The following is an 8,239-nucleotide window of genomic DNA, read 5'->3' on the forward strand; positions in this document are numbered from 1 at the left end:
CCTTTCTGTGATGTCCCCACTTTGAGAGATTTGCATAGTCCTGCTCTTATACCTGAACAGAAGGTACCAAGGCCCAGTTAAAGGAAAACTATACCCCTCAAACAATGTATTTCTTATTGCATAAAACCTCTCATGTAAAACCATTAAATAAACCATTTTCATAATAATATACTTTTTTAGTAGTATATGCCATTGGGTAATCATAAATAGAAAATTGGCATTTCAAAAATTAAGGGCCGCCTCCTGGGATCATATGATTCACGGTGCAGCATTAGAGAAGATTTATCTCTGTGTGATTAATCTTCCCGTCTGCCACCACCCTAAAAGATATTTTATTGTTGATTTTGTCTATTAAAATTTGATTTGTTTTACTTTTGTTTTCTTACTTAGTTCTAATAACAGCTGTATTCTCCATCATCAAATTCACCTAACTCTCTAAGCTGTATAAGTTTGTGTTATAGTCCTTCAATGGACAAATGTTATATCTTGCTTGTTTTTGTAAAACCCAATAAAACTTTAAAAAAAAAAACAGTGACATTTTTGTGGTTTCCATTTATTTTTTAATATTTCACCGTAAATATGCAGATTAAAGTGTGATGTCACGCCAGGGCTGTGCCGTCTCATAGACCAGTCAACAGATTTGAAGTTTTATGCTTTATTGACAGAAAAGAGAATATTGTAAAAATTCAGCAGTGCAACCTAAAGATAAAGGTGTAGTCTCATCAGTAGCCACAAGAGGGCAGCATCAGCAAGCCATTGTGCTTTCTGTATATAGGCTGTATTGTCTTGTGTGAGTACAGTTATAAAGCCACTCCATAGAACAGGCCAGTCAAGGTGGGCACGGTAATATGTGGCAGTCTCCCAGGCTGGGCACAGTCTCATGAGAACCATGCCCCTCAGTCTTTTCACTTACAGCATCAACAACCACTTCCTTTTTCCTTTGTTGTCACTTCCAGGTTGCACTTCCCTCCCACCCCCTCACTGGGATTGGCCAGTTTAGGAAATAGTTGAACAGCCCTTCATAAACAAAAGTTATTGTAAGTTCTCAAGAGAAATAGTGGCTGGTTGGGGACAGTGGGATTAAATTGTCAAGTATAAGGTATAAATAAGGTGTTTTTGTGGTTTTGAATTGGTAATATGGGTCTTAAAATATTCCATCATCATATACAGATTGATCACTTCAATGGGAGCCTGTAGCCTAGGGAGTGTCGTTTCTAAGCCTGCTATGCCGCCACCGAGGGCCGAGCCCACCGGGCACCCTAGGCAACCAGGTTGACTAACCCCGCCCCCTTGGCATGCATGTGCACAAGCTAGGGTTGCCACCTTTTAGCCCGGAGACCGAACAGGGAACGTGACCGTGATACGGAGGGGGAGGGCAGTAATGTTGGGGGGTCAGGGCTATGACTCAACGATTGGCCAATCGCCGTGTCAATCATAGGAAATCCTACCTGGTTTTCCTAATTTGAAAAACGGGGCAGGCAGTTTTGACAAGGGCAGCCCTTCAAAATACCGGGTTGTCTGGGTCAAAACCGAACAGGTGGCAAGTAGGGTTGCCACCTTTTCTGGTAAAAAAATACTGGCCTTCCTATATTCTTGCTCTTTTTTCCTATTAATATTGGCATGGAGCTTCATTTTTATCGGCCAGGCCGGTAAAATACCGGCCAGGTGGCAACCCTAAGCGCAAGCGCACATGCTCTGTAACAGAGGGCAACAAATGGGAGGGAGGAAGGGCAGGGGAGGGAGGTAAGGAAATTATTTGAAAAAATTTGGATTATTTGGATAAAATGGATATGGGAGACAGCCTTTCTGTAATTCGGAGCTATCTGGATAACGGTTTCCAGATAACAGATCCCATACCTGTAACCCTTTTTTTAATGTTGTTATATAAATGCTGAAAAATCAGTCTCTAACTTGCCTGATTATCATATGTCAGTGAGTACACTCCTATGATGGTCTGCTTCATCAAATAAGCCCCTTAATGCCCTGGGTTCTCCATTAAAAACACATCACAGAATTAGAATTATATTGTTCTCTTAATTCATGTCCTGTTTTCTCTGCAAAAAGAACAGCAGCAAAGTTAATATGTAATAACATAATAATATGGGCACAACATTGTCCTAGTTTCAATAGGGAGTTTGTGTCACTCCAATCATTAAAATATCCCAGTAATGGGACAAAAAGAGTTGCCACCTTTGTGCCCTAGGCACATGCGTCTGCCCACCCCTATTTCCAACTCTGGTTCACCTTTACAGTAACTTTTAGTATGTTATAGAATGGCTAATTCTAAGCAATTTTTCAATTGGCCTTCATTATTTTCTTTTTTATAGTTTTTTAATTATTTGCCTTCAGAATCATTCCAGCTTTCAAATGGGGGTCACTGACCCCATTTAAAAAAAACAGTCTGCAAGGCTACACATTTATCGTTATTGCTACTTTATATCACTCATATTTCTATTGACGTCCTCTCCTATTTATATTCCAGTCTCTTATTTAAATCAATGCATGGTTGCTATGGTAATTTGGACCCTGGCAACCAGATTGCTGAAATTGCAAACTGGAGAGCTGCTGAATAAAAAGCTAAATAGTTTAAAAACCACAAATAATAAAAAATGAAAACCAATTGTCTCAGAAAATCACTCTCTACATCATACTAAAAGCACTAAAAGTGAGTTCATATGTATTCAATATAATGTAGAGAGTGATATTCTGAGACAATTTGCAATTGGTTTTCATTTTTTTTATTTGCAGTTTTTGAGTTATTTAGCAGCTCTCCAGTTTGTCTCCGAAGTCAGCAATCTGGTTGCTAGGATCCAGATTACCCTAGCAACCACTGATTAGAAAAAGAGACTGGGATATGAATAGGAGAGGCCTGGATAGAAATATGAGTAATAAAAAGTTGCAATAGAAGAGCATGTGTTTCTGTAAAGAAAACTGTAAAGAGTTGGAAGGCAAGTAATTATAAAATAAAAAAAAAGAAAAAAAAATGACGACCAATTGAAAAGTTACTCAGAACTGGCCATTCCATAGCATACTAAATATTATTAAGGTGGACCACCCATTAAAAGGGCACTCTCTTTAGGCTGCCCACCTTAAAGTGCATTTTATTTATAGCCTGTACAGAAGCTGATTTGAAAAATGATAAGCGGTTGGGCACTGCTCAAGGGACATTGTAGTCTGCTGATAAATAAAAATGCTCAGCATTTATACAAGGAAGAGGCAATATAGAATAAACAGTGTCATCTAGTGGTTGTTACATTGCAAGTGCCTAACAATAAGACATGCAAATACAAGGGGCAGATTTATTAAAGGGGTGGTTCATCTTTAAATGGATCCTGTCATTGGAAAACATGTTTTTTTCAAAACGCATCAGTTAATAGTGCTACTCCAGCAGAATTCTGCACTGAAATCCATTTCTCAAAAGAGCAAACAGATTTTTTTATATTCAATTTTGAAATCTAACATGGGGCTAGACATATTGTCAATTTCCCAGCTGCCCCTGGTCATGTGACTTGTGCCTGCTCTTTAGGAGAGAAATGCTTTCTGGCAGGCTGCTGTTTTTCCTTCTCAATGTAACTGAATGTGTCTCAGTGGGACATGGGTTTTTACTATTGAGTGCTGTTCTTAGATCTACCAGGCAGCTGTTATCTTGTGTTAGGGAGCTGTTATCTGGTTACCTTCCCATTTTTCTTTTGTTTAGCTGCTGGGGGGGGAAGGGAGGGCCTGATATCACTCCAACTTGCAGTACAGCAGTAAAGAGTGATTGACGTTTATCAGAGCACAAGTCACATGACTTGGGGCAGCTGGGAAATTGACAATATGTCTAGCCCCATGTTGGATTTCAAAATTGAATATAATAAAATCTGTTTGCTCTTTTGAGAAATGGATTTCAGTGCAAAATTCTGCTGGATCAGCACTATTAACTGATTCATTTTGAAAAAACATTTTTTTCCCATGACAGTATCCCTTTAAGTTAACTTGTAGCATGCCATAGAATTCTAAGAAATTTTTCAATTGGTCTTCAATATTTATTTTGTATAATTTTTGAATTATTTGCCATCTTCTTCTGACTTTTTCCAGCTTTCAAATAGGGGGTCACTGGCCCCCATTCAAAAACAAATGCTCTGTAAGATTACAAATATATTATTATTGCTACTTTTTATTACTCATCTTTCTATTCAGGCCTCTCCTATTCATATCCCGCTCTCTTATTCAATTCAATTCAATGCATGGTTACCAGGGGACCCTAGCAACCAGATTGCTGAAATTGCAAACTGGAGAGCTGCTGAATAAAAAGCTAAATAACTAAAAAAACACAAATAATAAAGAAATGAAAACCAATTGCATTTTGTCTCAGAATATCCCTCTCTGCATCATACTAAAAGATAACTCAAAGGTTAACAACCCCTTTAAGGGTCATATAGGAAATTTCAATTTTTATTTTCGAATAGTTTTTCTTGTCAAAACTCACGAATTAGAATTGGGAATAATCCAAACTCATGCCTCCCAACATTTTGGAAGTAAAAAGAGGGACAAAAATGTTTTCTGCATGTAGTGCGGCAATTTTTTTAACCACACCCATTTTTGTGGCCACACCCCGTAATTACCATGTTCATTAAAAAATTTGAAAATATTTCTCCTTATCTAAACTGTTAAAATTACTTATTTTCTTATCTCAAAATTGTTACAAAGTATCTCAGTTGCACCTGTTAGCTGTACTGGCCTCTCTGCCAAAAGCCAATTAAGTTAGAAACTTTGTTTCTTTTTCTGGCTGTTCAGTGCAGAGAAAAGAGGGACTTTCCAGTACAAATGAGGGACCTCAGGTTGATCTGTCAAAAGAGGGACTGTCCCTCTGAAAAAGGGACAGTTGGGAGGTATGTCCAAACTCAATTCGAATCCAAGCTCAAATCGAGTTTTTCTCTGCAGGTTTAAGGTGACAAATAGTCGGATTGAATTAGTCCCAGGGTAAAGGTTTCTATATTTATATAATACACAAAAAACATGAATATCCTGTAAATTATATCCTTATAAATGTCATCAGTTACAAACAGTGAGTAGTGATGTAATTTCTCACTGAAACTTGTATATTATAATAAATAAAGTACTCCTGTTGCAAAATATGAGGATACTAGAAGTTACCACTGAGTTCCATGACCTGTATAAAAACAGGCCTCGTGTTTTTATATGCTCATGAAACTCCTCGGTAACTTATAATATCGGCAAAAAAAATGAGCAGGCACTTCCAAAGATCACTCCCCCAGGCAGACTTGTCAAAATGTAGGTAACTTTGTTCCGGGATACAAGGTGTCAGCCTTACCCGTTTCATATCACACTGATACTTAATCATAGGCTATGCTTAAGTATCAGTGTGATGTAAAACGAGTAAGGCTGACACCTTGTATATCGGAATAAAGTTACCTATTGGAAGTGCCTGCTAATTTTGTTTGCCATTGTCTGCTCCCCTAAGCTGAAGGTTCAGGGCGGTGTACCTGGACCTCCTCTTACACCTGGTGAGTTGAACAGAGACCAGAAAAGTTTTTGTTTATACTACTATCATCCATATTTGTTCATCATTCGTTGTAACTTATAATATCCTTACAGGGCTGCCATTAAAAATCACGGGGTCCCGTACAACAACATTTTGGGTCCCCCATGGGCCCCGCCCACACTGGTGCCCAAGCCCCACCCCAGATCCCGCCCACTCCACATCACAGTTAAAAGACCACACAGACATCAGCGCTAAAAAAGTAACCCCCCCACAACCAAGTTATAAAAATTTAAGAAGGGGTTGGATAGCTTTTTCGCAAGTAAGGGAATACAGGGTTATGGGAAATAGCTCATGGTCCAAGTTGATCCAGGGACTAGTCCGATTGCCATTTTGGAGTCAGGAAGGAATTTTTCCCCCTCTAAGGCAAATTGGAGAGGCTTCAGATGTTTTTTTTTTTTTGCCTTCCTCTGGATCAACTGGCAGATAGGTAGTTAAAAAAAAAAAAAAAAGGTTGAACTCGATGGACATGTGTCTTTTTTTCAACCTTACTTACTATGTTACTATGTTACTATGTGATGGTCAGGGCCCCTTATAAGTTTAAAAAAACATTGGTGCCAGGGACCCACAAGTTAAAAAAAATTGGGGCCCCAAAAAATGTTTTTTAAAACAACATTGGCGCCAGGGCCCCTCTTACGAGTTAAAAAAAATTGGGGCCCCAAAAAATATTTTTTATAAAAACATTGGTGGCAGGGGCCTATAGAATATTAAAATAATACATTGGTGGCCAGGGGATTAAAAAACACACACACAAATTGAACTCAAGGCTTCAGGACTTCAACTTTGCCTCCTTTCGTGAGTTTGGGTCTTTTCGCCGCTTCAGGCAGGGTCGGACTGGGGGGCCCATCGGGACTGGTGTCCAGGGCCCCCCTCTGGCCCCCGCTACCTACTTGTTAGGCGAATCGCCGCTCGGCATAATTGCCCAGGCGGCGTATCGCGCATGCGCAAACGGAAACGGCGCGCATGCGCAAACGGCGCTGCGATGCGCTGAAATTTTTTTTATTATTTTTTTAAAAACTGTTTCGGAGAGGGGGACTGGCCTGGCGGGGGCCCACTAGGGTCTGGGCCCACCGGGTATTTTCCCGGTATCCCGCCGGGCCAGTCCGACACTGGCTTCAGGACTTCAATTTCGACTGTTTTCGTGACTTTGGGTCTTTCCGCCGCTTCAGGAGTTTGGCTTCGGCTGTTTTTGTGGCTTCGGGTCCTTCGGCTTTTCGGCACTTCCGTATATCAGCTGTTCGGGACTTCGCAGATGGATGCAGACCCCCAACCGCGCCAGATCCATCAGCACTGGGGGTTTCCAAGAGTAACTGGGCGCTGTGCTGGATGAAGATGTTGCAAATAGATTAATTTAATTTTATAGTGACTGATATTTTTACCCCTGACTTCAATATAGTACGCATTTTTTAAAGGAGAATAAAACCAGCTAGAAGAGAAAAATTTGCATCTGTAATGAAGGGGAGGGGTTTCTTTTTTTGAGCCAACAAAAGCTTTCATTGTATGTGGCCCTGTGCTGGATATTGGGGGAGCTCCCTTCCCATTCTGAGCACAGCACAGCTGGCGAGAGCAATGACATGCCAAGTTGCAGTAGACAATAGACATTTTCTATTAATCATTAGAGACAGGATAGAGCTTGGGGGACTCTGCCTAGCTGTGTATGTCATGCCCCATTTGTCCAATGTGCTTATACTGTATGCCAGACACAGTATATTGAAATGGGTTGAATTAGCAAATGGTTAAACATGTGAGCTGCAACGCCAAGTCAAGGCTCCAACCCTTGTTACTGACCATTCACACACCATTCACACCTCATTCCCTAACCCACAGTATTCTTTCCTTTTCTAACTCCAGCCAATCCTACCCTAAAGCCTACTTAACTGCTAGGTGATCCAGTGGAAGGCAAAAAACCTAACTGAAGCCTCTCCAATTTGGCTCAAATGGGGAAAAATTCCTTCCTGACTCCAAGACGGAACTAGTCCTTGGATAAAGTTTGTACTAAAACCTAATTTCAGTAAGCCTTTATTGTCTACAATGCTAAGACTAGGGACACACAGGGCCGAAATCAGCCTGCTGAAATCCGCAGGCAGATTTCAACCCCTAACACAGGAGGCTACTGCCCGTAGTAGGGGCTGAAATCGGTCTGCAGGCTTATTTTGGCCCTGTGTGGCCGTAGCATAAAAATTATTCCTATCCTTTCACAAAGTGGAGCAATTATTATATTAGATACTTAGTAATATGTCAGTATCAATTCAGGGATATGGTACAAGCTATGACCTTAAAAGAGAACTAAATCTTAACTAAAGAAGTAGCTACAAATTATGTTTTGAGCTTCTGTACCAGCCCAAGGCAACCATAGCCCTTTAGCAGTAAAGATCCGTGCCTCCAAAGATGCCCCAGTAGTTCCCCATCTTCTTTTCTGCTGATTCACTGCACATGCTCTGTGCTGCTGTCACTTACTGAGCTTAGAGATCCACTCACAATACACAGTACACATAGAATAGAAATGTCACAATATAAGGCTGATTAGTAATTAATACAGATAATTACTACATGGCAGCACAGAAACCAGTGCAACTAGCATCAGTTTATATTACAGACACACCTAATTTTCTGCTGGATAATTTGTGATGACCCCTAAGCTTAGCTTCTCAACAGCTGCTCAGAGCCCACTGAGCATGTGTGTCGCAGACACTTTCC

The sequence above is a fragment of the Xenopus laevis genome, chromosome 9_10S (genome assembly GCF_017654675.1).
Source record: "Xenopus laevis strain J_2021 chromosome 9_10S, Xenopus_laevis_v10.1, whole genome shotgun sequence".
Classification (NCBI taxonomy): domain Eukaryota; kingdom Metazoa; phylum Chordata; class Amphibia; order Anura; family Pipidae; genus Xenopus; species Xenopus laevis.